This window comes from Cryptomeria japonica, chromosome 3, assembly GCF_030272615.1.
Source record: "Cryptomeria japonica chromosome 3, Sugi_1.0, whole genome shotgun sequence".
In the NCBI taxonomy this organism is placed as follows: Eukaryota; Viridiplantae; Streptophyta; class Pinopsida; order Cupressales; family Cupressaceae; genus Cryptomeria; species Cryptomeria japonica.
Genome location: NC_081407.1, coordinates 765,124,738 through 765,143,478, shown reverse-complemented (window position 1 = coordinate 765,143,478; position 18,741 = coordinate 765,124,738).

The following is an 18,741-nucleotide window of genomic DNA, read 5'->3' as shown; positions in this document are numbered from 1 at the left end:
CAATTATGCTGTCTCTGTTGGCTATTCCTTCTTTAGCATCATTGTAAGCTTTTAAAATAGTCTCCAACTTCAATTGGAGATTAGCCTTTTCTTGTGCCTCTTTCTCTGCCACCGCAACACTAAATTTTGCAGTCTCTAAGACTGTGCTTGTAGCTTCCACTACCCCTATGTCCTGGACTCTTTTAACTATCATGCCTCCTAAGAGGCTAGAATCTTATGCATCCTTCCTTCTTTTGTTTTCATCCTTCTTTAAAGACCACATGACAAGAGCAACATTATCTTTGCTGAATGTCACTCCTTCCATAGGCTTTGTTTTTTTCCTCACTACATCAAGCACTAAGGCATCAGCTATATCCCATTCAGGGAGAATCAACACACCAACCTTTGCTACCATTTCTCTTCCTTTCTCAAGGGTGATTGCTTTGAACTCCTCCATCGTTTCTTGCTTAACCTCTTCTTCTACCTGAGTTGTATTTTTAAGAGGCTATTCACTTTTCCTCTATTCACATCTAGTCTTGAATTGATCAATATTTTGCTTCCATAGAAACTGTATGAAAGCTCCTGATGTGACAAAATTACTATCAGCTAGGAATTCTTCACTAGCTTGCTTAACAGTAAGGCCCATTTCTTGGCCCTTTAACTCACCATTAGTCAAATCCATTTCAGCATTAGGTGGCTCTTTGGGCATCCCCTCTTGGGTCTCCTCATAGGTATAGGCAATCTCACCGAGACTCCCTAACTGCAATAATTGTTCAGGCATAGCTTGTTCATCTCCAATGTGGATAGGAGACTGAGATGGAGAATATTGAGGCTCATCAGTTTCAATTTCCTTTCCCACTCTCTGCTTCTTAGGGGAATCTTGGATGTCAATGACATCTTCAATTTTCCTCTTCCCTTTTGAAGTGGAAGGCTCACCTGTCACTAACATTATCACAGTGTACTTTGACCTTTTGTGCATTACATAGTCACCACATGGGATATCTCTAGCAAAGGAAGACTTAGCCAATACCATCTTAGCCTTATCATGCTCATTTTGCATTATGGCCTCCCTCTTTTCTTTTAAGGTCTGCATGAGATCTTCAAAATAAAGAATCAGGAATTTTATTTTCTCCTCAAATGGATTGAAGCTAGAAAGGGGGTCATATCCAGTGTCAAATTGATGGATAAAATCAAGGGCTTTCTTATATTCTACCCACTTCTCCTTCCTTAGTTCTTTCTCATCTAAGATGAATTCATTTCTAATTAGATCTTCTGGGAACTGAAATGATGTGGCCTACCTCTGCACACTGCTCTTTTTCTGAACATGCCATTGAAAAAATCCTCGGGGTCTACACATCTTGACACTACAGTAGACAGCCTATATGGCTTAAAGAATTCTTCAAAAAATCTCCATCCACCCTTAATGATCACAAAATGGTGAGCCATGGTAATAGTGGTAAAATACTCCCTTTACCTCTATTGGTTAGCTCTGCTTCTTGTACTCCCCCAATTTGTCTCAGGACTTCTGCAATCCCTATCTTCAATGGGACCTGATAGGGTAGTAAAAAGGGGGTGCCTCTAGATCCAAACACTCTAAAAATAGTAGACACCGGGTACAAATATATGTCTCCCCAATTGTGAACAATCTTGATATCCTCTGCAAACTCCTTTGGTCTGAGAAACTCCAAAAGAGCCTTAGGAATTCTAGGGTTTTCTCTGCATAGAAGAATCCTAATTTTAGATGCAAAGCATCTATCAAACTTTAAATAACTTGCATCTTCTCTATCCCAAGATAGAATAGTACTCCACAATTGCACTGGCATCTCCTCTTTATCCTTGACCTTAATCAGATCCATCTCCTTTCCAAAATAATCAGCCCCTTTGAACATAAACATATGCATTAACATGGAGTACCATCCAAATGGCCTATCAACCTTACCATTTTTTATTCCTACTAGCCCTTTATGAATTGCATCAGCAAGGTATGAGGCATAATCAAATGTTATTTCTAGGGAGGGGTTTAGAATTTGTGCAATCATTAACATATAATGGGTTGGCATATTCTTTTCAGCATCCTCTCCAAAAATTTGGCATAATGCCCAATACATACCCTTAGCTCTCAGAGTGAATAGGTTGAGAGAGAATGGTTCCATTGTGCTGGGGCCTACAACTGTTAACCCCCCTATCTTTACAAAGAATTCTTTCAATGGGCCACTTCTAAGATGATCCCTTTGTGTGTTGTAAACCTGGGCTAACGACTCAAAGTCAATAGGTTCTAACAAATTGGAGGACTCACTGAGTTTAAACACTTTCGTGAATTCATCTTCATTTATCTCAATCAAGACTGATCCCTTTATGTTCTTGATGCATCTTGCCATAGAGTCATAATTCTGTGCAATCAGGGCTAACAGATCTACATCCATAAAAACACCTGGGACCACAAGCTTTCCTACATCTTGCTCCCATATGCCATTCAAAGGAGCTAGGGAATTCCTCTGCCCAAAATCAACTTTGAAGAGTCCTAAGCTTGAAAATCCTATTTTAGGGTCCCTCAACCAATTACCCTTATCATAAAGGCCCTCTCCAATTTTTAGACAAGGGTTATTAGGTACTAGCTCTTTGGCCTTAGCCCCATCATTGGTGGACATGGTTAATTGCTCTAAAAAATCATCACAGATATTTCGGTCCTGGTAATTCACTTTCCCTGTTAATTCTCTTCTAGGTGCCATTTTGGTCAAACAATTATACCACTAGAAGCTAGCACAAACCTCTAATGAAGTAATTCACACAACAGTATTTGAGAACAAACCAAGAGTTATCAAGAAAAGCACAAGAAACCTGATTATTCGCCTAAAGAAAATCGCTCTGCAACAAACTTCGATGAAACAATACTTAGCAATCAAGTTGATGCAGACTCAAAAGGGCAAGTTGGCATTTAAGTTTTTAGAAATTAACTCTGCATGCTTTGGCTTTCTTTTCAGAATTGAATTCACCAAAATCAAATTCAAAATTGGCTCCAATGGGTCATAATTTCTCTAAGTCTTTCCTCTGTTTTTCTCTTTCGCTACTTCACAGAACATAAAACCTGTGCTCTTTTCTTTCGTGAAACAATGCTGGCCGTTGGATCTCAAGAAATTACATCGCCTTTATCTCCATTTAATCTCTTTGCTTTAGTGTCAGGCCCTACCTCCTTTTCGCCACTTCACGGAGTTTAACAGTCATGCACTTTTCCTTCGCGAGGCCGCGCCAAGCGTTAGATCAAACTCAAATCACTTGGCCTTTAACTCCAACTAGGACTGTTAATCCTTTTAACTAACCACACCTCATCTTGACGGCTAATGGTTTTCACCATTTCACCGAGGTTAAGTTGCGGGCATCTTTGGGTCACGAAACAACAAGAAGCGTTAGATCAATCTTGAGATGAATGCCTTTTAAGTGGGCCCTTTATCCAGGAATTACTTACCCCACTTGTTCTCTGGTTAATAAATGCCACATGGCAGTCGGCCATTAGCCTTGGAAACTCTTTTTGGTTCCACCCTTAATCCGCCATGTGTTCCCTTTTACTATTCCCACATAACTGCCGGTTACACCTAGGCAGGCCCTCAACCACTTTTTTAAACCAAGTATCACTTGACACATTATTATCAAGCTCTACAAAAAGCAGCAACTATTATGCCACGTCACTCCTCCGTGTGATTTCCACCTATCTTTCGTGAATTCACGAACATTATTCTTTGTTTGGCTTGCAGCCACGAAACCACGAGAGCCGTTAGATCAAAACAGACCTAGTCTACTTTTAACTTCATTCCATGCCTGTCCCTTGGGCCCATCGGCCTTTTCGCTACTTCATAATGACTAACTTGCTAGCATCTTATCTTTGTGAATTCACGCGATCCATTAGATCTCAAGAACTTGCTCATTGTTTGCTCTTTTTATGACAACCCTCCCTGGACCCACTGCATACCGCCAACTAAGTGCCTTGTCACCACCATGTCATCACCAACTGGGGTTACTACATTTACTACCACTCTTAATGGGACCCTCCACCTTTCACTATTTCACTGAAGGTATAGCTCGTGCATCTCCTGGCCATAAAACAACGAGAAGCCATTGATCTTTTTCCAACCCGATCATTCTTTAACCAAAGAAGACTGCTTATCTCTGGGACCCACCAAACCCTTTAGCCACTTCGCAAAGGTTAAAACATGTTCAGCCTGATCTCACGAAACCACGCTATCCGTTTGATCAGATGAAACTTGATCGGTGTTTAGCTTTGGTCCAAACCTATATGCCGGGTCCGCCTCCGCCTTTCACTACTTCACGGAAACTAAGTTTCGAGCACTTTTTGGTCGCGAATCAACACGAGCGGTTAGATCAATAGAAAATCGCATGATACTTGTAAGGCTTGACGAACATTAGAAAAGGTAGATTAAAAGCGAACAAGAATAAAATATTTAAAGGGACCGCCTAGGTAAATGACAAGGGGAGAACACTTTTATGATAAATGGACCCATCGCTTAAGTGAATAAAGTAACGCCAAATTAGAAACCAAAAGGGCTTTTCTCAGGTATTGAAGTGACTTAAAACCTAAACCCTGAACCCCTTAGGATTTCAAACAAATTGAAAGAACTTCCTTCCTTTGATGGCTCTTTTATATTTATTTTTTTATAAAAATGATCATCGTCGGAATTACGACGAATACCAAGCTTTCGACCGATGACTTCTTTGACTGTTGGTAGAGTCCATTGGCTTGTCAAATTTCCAACGGGCATGGCATCGTCGACCAATCCGATGCTGAGTTTTTGACGGTGGATTTTGTCGACACTCTGACTAAAATTCGTTGAAAATCTGACAAACGGCTGTCGAAAATCAGCTCTGCATGTACTAGTATTGTGTTGGTGCATGTATCAAATCTCTATGTACTTGGCACTTCTGACAATTTTTGACAAAGTAATATGAGTCTTTTTCCATGAAGGGCCAATAGTATCCTATTCTCATGAGTCTTTTAGCTAATGAAGGGCCGCTTGAGTGGGCCCCATAGATACTTTCATGTAGTTATTTTAAAGTTGTGGTCACATCACCTTGCTCTAAACATCAGAGGAGAGTACCATCAAAACCTCATCGGTATAGGGTTTCAACATTGATTATGTATCGAGTGGATTGGTGTATGAAGGTTTTTCATTGATTGTTCGATTGGTTTGGTGGAAGTATTTGATCATGTACGTAAGCATAAAACTCACCATACCATGGGGAAAAGGGACCAATGAGTTCACATACCATCTTATATTTTGGGATTTCATTAGAGGGGATCCAAAATTGTTCGACTAAGAACTCATAGCATGTTGAGTTTTGTTGAAGATCAAGAAAAGAGGCTTTGTAGCCATCACATCTGCAGGACTGTTCTACTCTCAAGGAATCTGATCGAAGGTGATAGTTGTAAATAATTCCTTGAAACTATCAACCATTTTCTTATAAGGCATGAACTTATCATCCTTAGTTTGGTAATCATCATTAACCTTTCTGATGACCAGGTGTGAATTGTTGTATACTTGTAGCTCCTTCAAGTTCCATTGTATGGTCATTCTTAGTCTTGTGATCAAGGCCTCATATTCTTCTATGTTGTTTGTGCATCGGAATGTGAGCCTGCATAATTTTGGGATTCTATCACCTTGAGGTTTGATAAAAAGAATGCCAACTCCTGAACCATATGTAGTGTATGAACCATCAAAATATAGCTTCCATTGTTGTGCTGGCATGACTGTGAAGATCTCCTCATCTGGAAAAATTGAGATGAGATGATGGTCTCCTATGAGGGGTACTTCAGCCAACTGATCTGCAATAAATTTCCCTTTGATTTCTTTATGGTCCACATACTCTATGGCGAACTCACTGAGGTTCATAACCCACTTTTCCAAGCAACTTGTTTGTGTTGCTTTAAAGAGTAAATACTTGAGTAGGTTTATCTTGGCGATGAGTTGTTGTTGGCATTTGGCATAATTGATGCAGTTGAAGATGGATGACCGCATTGGTAAAGGATAGAAGTCTATTTGTGATGAAGAGATTGAGATTCTATGATTAGATGACATGATCAGTTATTTGTGTTGTGATTGATGGAAACTGATGTCAAATTATGTTCCTGATGTTCCTTATATTTTGTTTTGTCATCTAAGTGATTTGGTTTACCAAAAGATAGGGTTTACCGACAAAGAACTAAAGTATGCAAAATAGGAGTTTAACTGATAAAGAAGAGATGTTTTGATTGGATCCAATGATCAGTGATGATTGGTGTTTTGTGGTTTGGATGGTAAGCTTGTATCATGGAAAGGTGTATCTAACCGAAACCAGAACTTGTGAAGATTATTGGAAGGCGTGTTTCAAATTTCTGATGAAGTTTGCTAAGGTTTTAGTAGGGTTTAAGACCACTAAATAAATCATCAAACCGGTAATGATTTCTATTATGACGGTGATCAACGACGAGTCTACATGAAGCTGGTAACATGACACAACCCGCGTGAAAAGATTTAATTACTGTTTTGGTGCAATTCAAGGAAGAATTTCTTGGGAATCAATGAAACGCTTAGTAGAGTGTTTAAAGATTTTAACTTTGGTACAGATCAAATTTTTGTGATGGGTTACGATCAACCAATGATTGATATTGCATTGCAATTTGTTGTAATGATCTATATATCAATATGTGATGATCTCTTATGATTTGAATTATAAATTCATGATGTAATTAGGTTTTAGTGGCCGACCTAGTTGAGATGGCTATTTAGGTTGACACAGTTGATGTTTATGATGTGGGTGGTCTTAGAGAATATGTTAAGCCATCCAAGTGAAGTGTGAGATCTGCCTGAGAGTTGTAGAGTGTTGAGTATAACTGGATCTGATCAAACAAGCAGATAAGTGCGAGTAATAGATCATTTTCTTAATATTGTTCCGTAACAGTTGCAACAGGTTAAATCCCTTAATCGAGTAGGTCCTAACAGGCCTTAAACATTTAAGTCCCCTAATAGGGTAGCTCTCAAAAGAGTGTTAAATCCTCTCACAAGGTTGATCCTAACAGATCATCAAGATCCTAACCGGGCTACTAGGAAAATCCTTAACCGAGTGACTCCTAACAGGGTTTGGTCCTAACCGAGCGTATTGTAAGCTCCTAACAGGCTGTACTTCAAAAGAGTACAAATATTTGTGGGTGCCAATTCCCACAGTGGTTTTTCCCCATTTGGGTTTCCATGCCAAAAACTTATGGTGTTCATGTGTGGAATGTTTTTCATGTGATGTTCTTGTTTATGTTCCATTTCATGCATTATTTCTAAGACACGGGTTATGATGTTTTATTAGAAGTTTATCAAAGGTTACCAGTACTGATAAGGAGTTTTTTGAGAAAGTATTTGATTTGATTGATAAGATTAATGAGTTGGTAAATGATCAAGTTTATATGATTGCTTTGGTGGTGAAAGTATTGGTTGTGGTAAATGATTTGATTAATGTGTTAAGCAAATCTGATAAAGAGGTTGTTAGATCTGATTAAATAAGTTGAGATATTTGTTAAATGGTTTCAAATCTGATATAAGTTTGATTTTGGAATCAAAGTTGCAATTGGTCTTAATACTGATTCACCCCCCCTCTCAGTATTAATGAGATCCACATTAGATTAACAATTGGTATCAGAGCTTCGGTCCTCTATATGTAGAATGCCTATCTGCTTGAGGGAAAGATTCTGAGGATGTCAAGATGATGAAGAAAGAGGGTCCTAAGTTTAACAAGGATAACTACAAGATCTGGAAAGACAGAATGAAGATCTACATCAAAGGTCTTGGTGCACAATATTGGAAGCAAGTTGAAACAACATATGTTTCTCCTACTACTACTCCATTGATACTGGATGAACACAAAGAGTAGCAAGATAATATGCAAGCCCTAGAAGCTATTGTAAGTACTTTATCTGATTCAGAATATATTGATGTTCAAGGATTGGAAACTGTGGGTGAGGTTTGGGAAAAGTTAGAGACAATCTATGGAGGAGATGAGCATGTTCAAAGATCCAAAGAGGAAAGCTTGAGAGGAAACTTCGATGACATGAGAATGCTTGAAGGAGAAAATATTGCACAATATGGTTAGAGAATCAAAGAAGTTGTTGGCGGCATAAATAGTGTAGGGGGTAAAATAGAAGATGATGAAATAGTAAGTAAAATGCTCAGAACTCTTCAACCTCAGTATGCTATAAGAGTATCAGCAATCCAATAACTTAGATCTATTTCAAAGGATAAGGTAACTATTGATTCATTGATTGGTAAACTTACAACTTCTGAGTTAAATAGTTTTGACAATAGTATGACAAAATCTACTGAATCTTCCTTTAAAGCTTATATTACCAGTTCATCTACTATAAAAGGAAAATATATATGTCAAAATCATGAGTGTAGGACAAGTCATGGAAGTCACTAGGGAAATGAAGACAATGAAGATCAAGTGATAGAACTTGAGGCACTGTTAGAATAGAGATTTCCAAGAGGCACTGGTAAGTATAAAGGAAAGCTACCTTTGAAGTGTTTCTCTTGTAGTAAAATCGGTCATATTGCTTCTAACTTCCCTAACACTGATAAGAAAGAGAAGTTTAGAAGATTCAAAGGAAAGAGAAAGAAACATTGTTATGTTGCATTAGATGAAGGTGTGACCGATGAGGATTCAGAAGAAGAAGATGACAATAAAAAAATTGTGTTTGTAGCCATGAAGGAGAAACTATTTGATGAAAAGGCACTAGTATCTCATATGGAGAATAGTGATGAATGGATTATAGATAGTGGTTGTTCACATCACATGACCAAAGATAAAAGTAAGTTCATAACCCTTAATAAATTTGATGGAGGTGTTGTTAGATTTGGAAATAAATCTCCTTGCATGGTGAAAGATAAAGGTTCAATTTCTCTAAATGGGAAGAGTAATGCTGATGATGTGTTTTGGGTTGATGGTCTTAAGTATAATCTATTAAGTGTTGGTCAGATCAATGATAAAGGTTATTCACTTGATTTTAAAAGTGGAGTATGGATATTTCTTGGAGGTAATGGTGAACTGATTGCTACTGGGAAGCAAACTAGAGGTAACTTATTCCATTTGAATAGTAATATTAATAATTTTTTGGTTGCAATAATGGAAGACAGTTGGTTGTGGCATAAAAGATGTTGTCTTGTTAATTTTGATAATTTGGTTAAGATAAGAAAGTCAAGTGTTGTAAGAGGATTACCCCAACTTGTTAAACCGGATAGTGTGATATGCAAAGATTGTCAAATCGGTAAGATGACCTTTTCTTTCAAGAGAAAGAATTGTATTTCTGAGAATGTTTTAGATTTGGTACATACTAATCTCTATGGTTCTATGAGAAAAAAGAGTTATTATGGTGATAGGTATTTCATGATCTTCACCGATGACTATTCTAAAATGATGTGGGTGACATTTTTGAGAGAGAAATCAGAAGCATTTAATAAATTTAAATCATTTAAAGCTCTAGTTGATAAGAAAACCAGTAAGAACTTGAAGTGTTTAAGATCAGACCGAGGAGATGAATTCACATCTAATGAATTTGTTAAGCATTATGATGAACATGGTATAAAGAGACATGTTTTCTTCGAGGGCACCACAACAGAATGACATAGCAGAAATGATGAACAAAAAAATAGCTAAAGCTGCAAGAACCATGTTATTGCAGGTTAATGTATCCAAAATATTTTGGAGAGAAGCCGTCAGTGCTGTTGTATACACTCTAAACCGAGTACTGGTAAACAGAGGTAACAATAAGACACCCTATGAGCTATGGTATGAAAAAACCCCTTGTGTAAGTTATATAAATGTTACAATAAGAGAACTGAGAAATTTGATGCAAAATCTGATGAAGGAATTTTTCTTGGTTACTTTTCTAAGAGTAAGGCATATAAATGTTACAATAAGAGAACTAAGAAAATTGTTGAAAGTACTAATGTAAAGTTTGATGATCTATCTAATAAGTCTGAAGGTACAAGCAAATTTGAACCTGAAAAGGATGATAATGAGGAAAAGTTTGTAATCATTGAACCAGAGGTAAAGAATAATGAAGAACCGACAAATGTAGAATTAGATGCTCAACCGGTAAGCGATGACAGTGAGGAAGAAGATGTAGAACCTGATGTAGAAGATGCAGAACCACTGTTGGTATTATGGATATGTTGCATTGGTTTTGTCATTGATGTCAACACTTATCTTTCTGGAGATCTTTGGCTATGTTGCATTGGTTCACCGATAGGTTATATTATTCACCGACACTCAGGATGACTTGTTATCATTTGGAGATCACTTGGTTATGTCGAAGACATGGTTTGGACACTTGGTTTTGGTGATTTGGTTATTGGTCTAACTGGGTTAACATATTTGTTGTTATCGACAAATTGGTCTAGGTTATGGACCGACATGAGTTATCTATTCCAAATCAGCACAACACATTATGAAGATGATTTAATCAATTGGTATTATTGATTGAGCCGACATGATGCATTGCATCTTGACTTACTTACAGTTGTAATTGATTTAATTGTAATATTCCTAGTGAGCCAACCTACACGTTTGGTCTTAGTTTTTGGTATATATGTAAGATCTCATTTATGAGATAATCTATATAGGTAAAAAGGATATATCTAAGGTTATGGTATTGTAACATGGTATGTGCAAAGATTTAGAGTAATTTAGTGAAATTGTGGGAAATGTTATATTTCGTATCCTAGTCATGCGACTTCCAGGAGCAAGTCGAACTCTAGGGGGGCAGGATGTAGAGCCCCTCCTCGATCAAGCTCTGGTTAACTTAGTTGACCATGGTTGACCGTATTAATAAATGTTATAATTCAATAGGATGGGCTATGTTAGATGGATAGATTAGTGGGAAAAATAATTGAACCAGGTTATGGAATCATTTTACCTTGCGGTGCACATTTTGATGTGTTATGGATTTAGATCCTATATGATCCACTGATTTGATAATCTTGATATGACGTATGTCAACTATCTCAGAATTTGCAGTACTTCTTTTTGATATTTGAAAACATGGATGCATGACGTATTAATGATTTAGTTTCATGAGGATTATGAGGATGCCTTTTGAGTAGATTGCTTTATATGGATTTTATTGGATAAATGATAACTTGATCGTTGTGACTGAAATTGTATGCAAAGTGTCTGAATTGTATTCTTTTCATATGTTGATATTAAATGTGGTTTTTGGAATTACTAATGTGCAAAATGAGATGTGCAGTAAAATTATTCCATGTGACTATGGAACTATTTAGAGAATCAAGCCTAGGCCTATGTGCATTTGTGAAGCCAAGGGTTGTCTATTTGGAGAGACAACACCTCATTTGTATATGTGTTTTAATTTGTAAATGTTATGCTTGGATGTGTGTTTAATGTGGAAATTGTTTAATTTATAAATTCCGAAAAAAGGGACATTTGCCATGTGTATTTTAGTGATGTGTAATTATTTTTGTGGTGTCACTTGAGACGTGTGTTGTAAGATAAGTTGGCAATGACATGTCTCTTTTGAGGAAATTTATTTTACCAATGCATATTTTTCAATTATCCTAGAATGGTCCCAAGAAAGCCTTGGATAGGGAGCCATTAGAAAGGTCAACTCAGGGTTGACCCGTAGGTAAACTTTGAGTGACTTTCTAGGGGGTTAAATTAACTCCTAGGGTCAAGTTAGGGGCTTTTTTAGTTGGCCATATGATGTACCTATGGATGAAGGCCAAATTTATCCATGTGTCCACTCCCTAGGGCCTGTTTAGCCTCCCCAAAAATTGAGTTTCCCAAGTTGGCCGAATTTCAACTTTAGAGGAGCCTTCCTAGGTTAGATAATCCTCCTCATGAGTGACATTTCTCTTCCCCATTCCTTTTACCTTTTTGAGGTGTCTTGGCTAGAGAGTTTTTAAGGTATTGGGAAGACCAACTGATGAGCATCCTTCACCCTTCCCAGATGGGTTGGAAAGAGTGAGGAGTGTTTTCATAGGGAATAGTTTGGGAGGGAGAAGTTTAATCACCCACTCTCCATTTTTGGAGACTTAGAATCTTGAGAAGTTTAGAATTTTGATATAGAAAATTTGGCTAAGTCTTGAGGAGGAAAAAGGTTGTGGATTTGGGCAGCTCTCCTACAACTTATTTTCACCCTTTTGGCAGATTTAAGGTTGGTTGAACTCCTATCTCATGTATGTTGCTGTTTTTGAAAAGATTGTTGTTGTATTTGTTTTTCCATTGTTGTTTTTTTTTATGTGTATGAAGATGTTGAGTTCTTCCTTATGTGTTTTTGGTTGAGTTGTTTTTTTACATTATTGTTTTGGGAGTTTTCAAGGCCAAACTCACCCTTGGGAGGGTAGAGTGGCCTTGGGGTGAAGGGTTGTTTGATAGCCTATGAGTGAGAGGCTCTTTTTGGAAGAGAGTGATTCACAAGGGATTTTGTTACCCTTGCTACATAGTGATTTTGTTTATGAAATGGGGGTCATAAGGGGAGTTTGTTGGCTTGTATGCCTTGAGGGACATAAAGGATTATAGGTATAAGTTTGGAACTTGTGGATGTGTTTATTTGTAGCCTTGCTATGGCATGATGTTTTCTACTTGCAGAATTCTCCTCGAGGTACTTAGTCCACCTTCACCCCACTTAAAAAGTCACATATGTGATGTTGTTTAGCCTTGGGTTGGGGGTGTGAATGTTGTGAATTTTTCTTGCTTGTATGTGTTTGAATGTGTGTTTCTCATCTAGCCTTGGTTCTCCTAGCTCGGGGGTGGTTTCTTGTAAGCCTAGGTTGGGAGGTGAGCCTCCATGGTCACAACCCTAAAGTTTTTATTACAGGTTGCTTGGGAAAAGATTTGGCTTGGGGAAAAGATTTGGAAGGGAAAGCTTTGAGATGATCCTATGTCTTAATGCATTTAGTTGCAAAAATAAATGTAATGGATAAGTCCTCAATTGGTAGAAATGAGGAGGTTTGATTTTTTTGTAACTTTCCTATTTGTGTAAAGGAAATGATAAAGAAGCAAATGTATTTAATTTGACTAGTTCATTCAAAGAAATAAAAATAAATAAAATAAAGAAAAGTATTTGAGTTATTCTTTTATATTTGTTTATTCCTTGAAAAAGTTGAAAGAAAAATCTGTTTCTGTTTTATTTAATTAGTAAAGGAAAAACATATTGAAAATGGAAGAGAAAAGTAGTTGTATATTTAAGTGGGTTCATTCTGTTATATTTATCATTCTACAAAAATAAGTACTAGAAATGCAATTTTAAATTAAAGAGGAAAGGTTATTTTTGTCTATAGTTTTTAAAAAGAAATGTAGGAAAAACACTTTAAGGTGTTACTTTAAATCTTCTTTTAGATTTTCATTTTGCTGCTTTATTGAACAATAAGAAATATGGAAGAATTAGTTGCAGCTGTAAATAAATTATTTCTGTTAAACTCTATTTTCTGATAATGCTCAGTTAGAGGGACATTTTAAATTTATGCATCCTTATTTCAGTAGAAAAATAAAAATAATAAAAGAAAGACATGATGCTCATTTATCATACATATTCTAAGATAGTGTAAAGGAAACAAATAGTGTAGATTTAAGTATTTATACATGCCAATCTAATCTACTATTAAAGGGAAATTTAATAGATATGTGTTGCATGTAGTCAAAAAAGAAGAAGAAAGATTTCATTTACATTTAAACCAGGATTCATGCATTTAATATTTTCACTAAAATGATAGCATCATTTAAAACTATATAGAAATATTTATAACATTTAGTATTCTGATTAAAAGTATAGAATATTTAACCTGTGCAAACATGATTATAACATCTAGTATACTGATTAAAAGTATAGATTATTTAATCTGTACAGATATATTAGTAACATTTAATATTAAAAAAAAGAGATTATTTATATCTGTGCATGTATATGGTATTACCTTATATTCTACATTACAAGAACCTATTACTTAAAAGTAAAAATAAAACAATATATATATAATGCTTGCATATTCTTTATTTTTAAAGAAAATAAATACAAAAAAAATATCACAAAGTATACATTCTGGGAAGGAGCCCCCAAATCCCTCCCTATGGGGTGCAAACCCACAGGCGGCTCGGGCCACACTATGGGCCGCGACCCACAAGGATGGCATTGACTGCCACTATGGGCTACGACCCACAGGCGACTGTGACCACTCTGTGGTTTGCGTACCGTAGTGGTGACCTCGGATGCCACTGTGGGCCGTGACCCATAGGCACGGCCTCGGCCGTCCTGTGGGTAGCTCCACAGCGGCTACCGTCTCTGAGCTTAGCTCCCCTTTTGTAAACACGACCCCTCTCCCCATTTGCCCTTCGACCCTCTTCAACCTGCCTCCTTCAGCCTTGAGCCATCTTCCACATGCACACACACACACACAAAAGAAAAAGAAACCCTAACCCAATTTTGGGTTAGGGTAAAGACAAATAGAAAGAAAGAAAGATATGAGTGTTATAGTTTTAAAAAGAAAAAGAAAAAAAAACTAGTTAGGGTTAGGGATTAAAATTATAATAAAATGGGGGGTCTTCTTTTAAAATTTTAAATAGGAATTGCCCATTTAATTTGTATTATTATTATCTAGTTGGTTCTTTAATTGGGGAGATTCCCACTTATTATGTTAATATTAAATTTGGTAGACTCTTTAATGAGATTATAATTAAAATTGAGGATTGATTATTTATAGAAAAAATGATAAACTCATTTTGAGTAAATTTATTAAAGAGGTTTATTAATGTAAATTTTATATAGATTAATGATTAAATTTAAACCAAGAGGTAATTTAAATGTTGATTATTAAATATTTAATATTTAATGTTTGGAGGAGTAATATATAACAAGTTGATTTAAGTTTTATAAATACATTTTAGAGATTTTAATGGTATTTATAATTAAATGGAATAGTTTAATAAAGATTGCTAAATGTTATTTGTAAGAGGGTATTGTGGTGGAGTAATATACTTTTCTAAAATAAATTAATGGACTTGTTCTTGCATACTTATTTAACCCTAGTGAAACCTTTTATTAAATAATTTAATTATTATTATTTTTTTGATCGGTAATTTTGTTATATTGATTTTCAAAAGTAGCTACATTCAAACAGGGCCATTTAGATTTCAACATCAGCCCAAAATTTTAGTTCAAACCTACTGTGTAGAGTTCCAATCGAAAATAGAAGTAAAAATAGTACTGTGCAGTCATGCACAAAATATTACAATCATCTAGAAATATTGTTTTTTAAAGACCATATAAGCATAAAACAAAAAAATAGATTTTTGGCATCATGATCGCTCAGTCCGAATCACTTTGGTTTGGCTTCTTCACCTCCTCATCTGCAATCTCTGCCAAAGCTTTCCCTTTGGCTGCTTCAGTCTTCATCTTCGGAATGCAGTCTAGGTTCCCAAAGTTTGGGTCACCTTCGAGGCTAGCTAGGAACTGAACCGCTCTCCCCTCCTCAAAACAATCACGAAGCTCTCTTCCCACCTCCATGCATGCCACCACCTTGAGAGCCTTTAGGACCTCGTCTATTCGTATCAACTTGACATAGAGCTTCATGGCTTCCCAACCAATTCAAGCTTGTTCCCTGCATTGCTCCTTTAACCGATTCTCCAGTCCTCTGACAAATGGTAGTATCTCCTCTACTGCCTCTCCTTCTCGGATACAAATTTTGGTCTAAGGGATTACCCATTCGAGGATGGAATCAAGATTAATCAAGTAGTCCCCATCAACAAGCTTTTTCATTGTAAGCTTGACTTTCTCCACTTCGGGTTCAAATTCGCAAGCCCAGGCCATTATCAAAGAATAGACCTCCATGTTTGTCCTGTACCTAAAATGGATATGCACCAATTCCTCCCCTAGCATTAGTTGAGCCACACTCCACAACTTTTCTTCCTTATATTTAAAGAGGCCTTGCATTCGTTTGTCCAACACCATTCCTAGAATTGGGACCAATTTCTTCTCTGTTCTGAGAGTGAAATTAGCCTCCATCGGACCTGCTCAAACCCTGTTGAAACAAAAAATAGACGACAGAGACACAACAAACATTCATTAATCCAGTTTTTAACTAATACATTACTCAAAATTCAATATAGTTATAAATCTATCATCGTTTGCGACAAGCCATCAATGCATAATCTGTGATATTAATGGAAAGATATTTCATAGTAGATTTACTGCCCACCACCATTGTCTCAAGCATCTCCTTCGTGCTTTTGAACTGCCACATTAATTACGCTGTTTGTGATAGTGATTACTCGTCCTTTCTAGCTATCTTGCTAGCTTACTAGCTTGTGCTTCTCGGCCTACATTAAATCAACTTCCATACTCTGCTAGTTCCTAACCACCACTTCACCACTTGACTTGTCATGTCACATCCAATATTGGAGAGGAGGTCCACCACTGCATTGGCACCTCTCCTGACATGGGAGACCCAAAAATCCTCAAAAGAAGTGAGTTTTTCTCATATTATCTCCACCCAATGAGATAGTTTCCATGAGGGGGTGGTACCCTTCACTATTGCATTGATCACCACTTGGGAGTCGCCTTCTAGGTGCACTTTTGGTACTTTCATGTTTATGGCTAATTCTAAGGCCATTAGTGTCGCCTGTGCTTTAGCTTCATTATTTGTCCCATTCTGAAGTCATCGAGCCCCCTTGAATAGAATAACCCCTTTATCATTTCTTGCAACTACTCCCACTCCTGAGGTTCCCAGGTTTCCCCTAGAAGCCCCATCAAAGTTTATTTTAATCTAGTCCTTAGTAGGTGGTTCCCATTTAGCCTCTTCTTTTGCTGATTTTGAAAGGGGATTAGCCCTCCGGGACCCATTAACAGGTTGGCAGTTCACAAGCGGCCAACTTGCTTGGATTGCAATGTCTTCACTAGTATAAGGGTATTTTGCTAGATTATGATTTCTAGCTGTTACTGACACTGATTCTGTTATTGCTCTTTCAACTCTTGATAACAAACTCACCGACGATTCCTCTTTCTCTTGGAAAATTCTTCAGTTCCTTTCCTTCCAAATCTCCCATACCACAAGAGATGGTACCACTAACCATACACTGGAAAAGACTGATCTGCGGCTCGGTATATTCCAGCTAGAGAAAAGTTTAGTAACTTTATTAGGTAGAGGAGTTTGCCAACCTAACTTCCCTAACAGGAAGTTCCATACCATTTGTGCTTACTCACATTGTAAGAGCAAGTGATCCAGGGATTCCTCTGCCTTCTTACACATTACACATCTGAAAGGGCCCAAGAACCCTAGTTTGCACAATCTATCTCCTATTAAGATGCGCTTTTTCAGAGCAAGCCATGTAAAGATTCCTTCTTTTGGAAGAATTGGGGCACTCCACATCAGCTTTAGGGGCCACTCCTTTTTTTCCTCCACGTTGACGAGAATGTTGTAACCAATCTTTACCGAATACTGTCTCAATTTTGAGCCGCACCATCTCAAAGTGTCCTCCTTTGTAGATAGCATAGGGGTGTACTCCTGCAAAATCCTCTTTAGAATCTCCTTCTGATTTGTTGATAATGGAAGATTTCCTATCTCTTTCCATTCGCAAACATCATCCCCTTGAATTCTCCTTTTCAATAGAAAGTCTCCTACCTTCTCTCCCCATTGATTTTTAGTCACCTATTTAATGTTTTCAATGTCTTGTTTGTCTGAAAGGGCTGGTCTCCCTTCCCATGAATCTGTCCAGAAATTGGCCATTGCCCCATTACCTATTTCCTAGGTAAGATGTTTAGTGATAACATGTCTGCAGGAGGTAATAAAATTCCAAATGGTTGATCATTTGGGTAAAATTGAAATTGTGAATATTCGTTCCCTACTCATCTGGTCTAGATACTTATCCTTTAGAATTTGAGCCCATTTCTAGTTTGGCTTAGTATAGATCTGCCAAAGCACTTTTGCCCCCATAGCTTCATTTAAAAGCTTCCAATTCCTTAGTCCTACTCCCCCTGCCTGTTTATCTTGACAAACTTTATCCCACACAACCAAAGGAATTTTGTCATTTACCTCTTTGCCATTCCACATAAATTTTCTCATTCCCCTGTTAATAAAATTTATCACTTTCTCCAGGATCTTGAGGGCTTTCATGGAGAATATGTGAAGAGCAAAAAGGACCGCTTTAAGTAGCATAATCTGCCCCGATAATGAAAGCCATTTGCTCTTCCAACCTTCCAAACGGTTTGCACAAGCATCAATGAGGTTATTCCACAGGTTCAGGTTGTTCCTCCCTCCAAAAAGGGGGGTACCAAGAAATTTTCCAAGAAGGTTTCCCCTTCTGACCCCTAAGATATTTGAGATTACTTGTTGTCTGTCTATCTCTATATTAAAGAAAAAAACTTCCGATTTGGTCCAATTAACTTGCTGTCCACTTGCTCTGCAAAAAACATCTAATGTCTTTCTCATCACTCTGGCCTCATGAAGTGAGGACTGTCCACATAGTAGAGTATCATCTGCAAATTGTTGATGAGTCACTGGGTCCATCCCTTCCACAATTTTGATGCCTTTCCATCTCCCTCCCTATTGCTGTGATTGAATTAATCTTCCTAGTACTTTTGCTAGAATAATGAATAGGAAAGGTGATAAAGGGTCCCCTTTTCTAATACCCTGTGTGGTTTGAAAAAAGCCTTGAGGGCTACCATTGACCAAAATCAAAGTCCACACCCCCCTGATGCAAGCCCTAATCCAACTAGCCCATTCT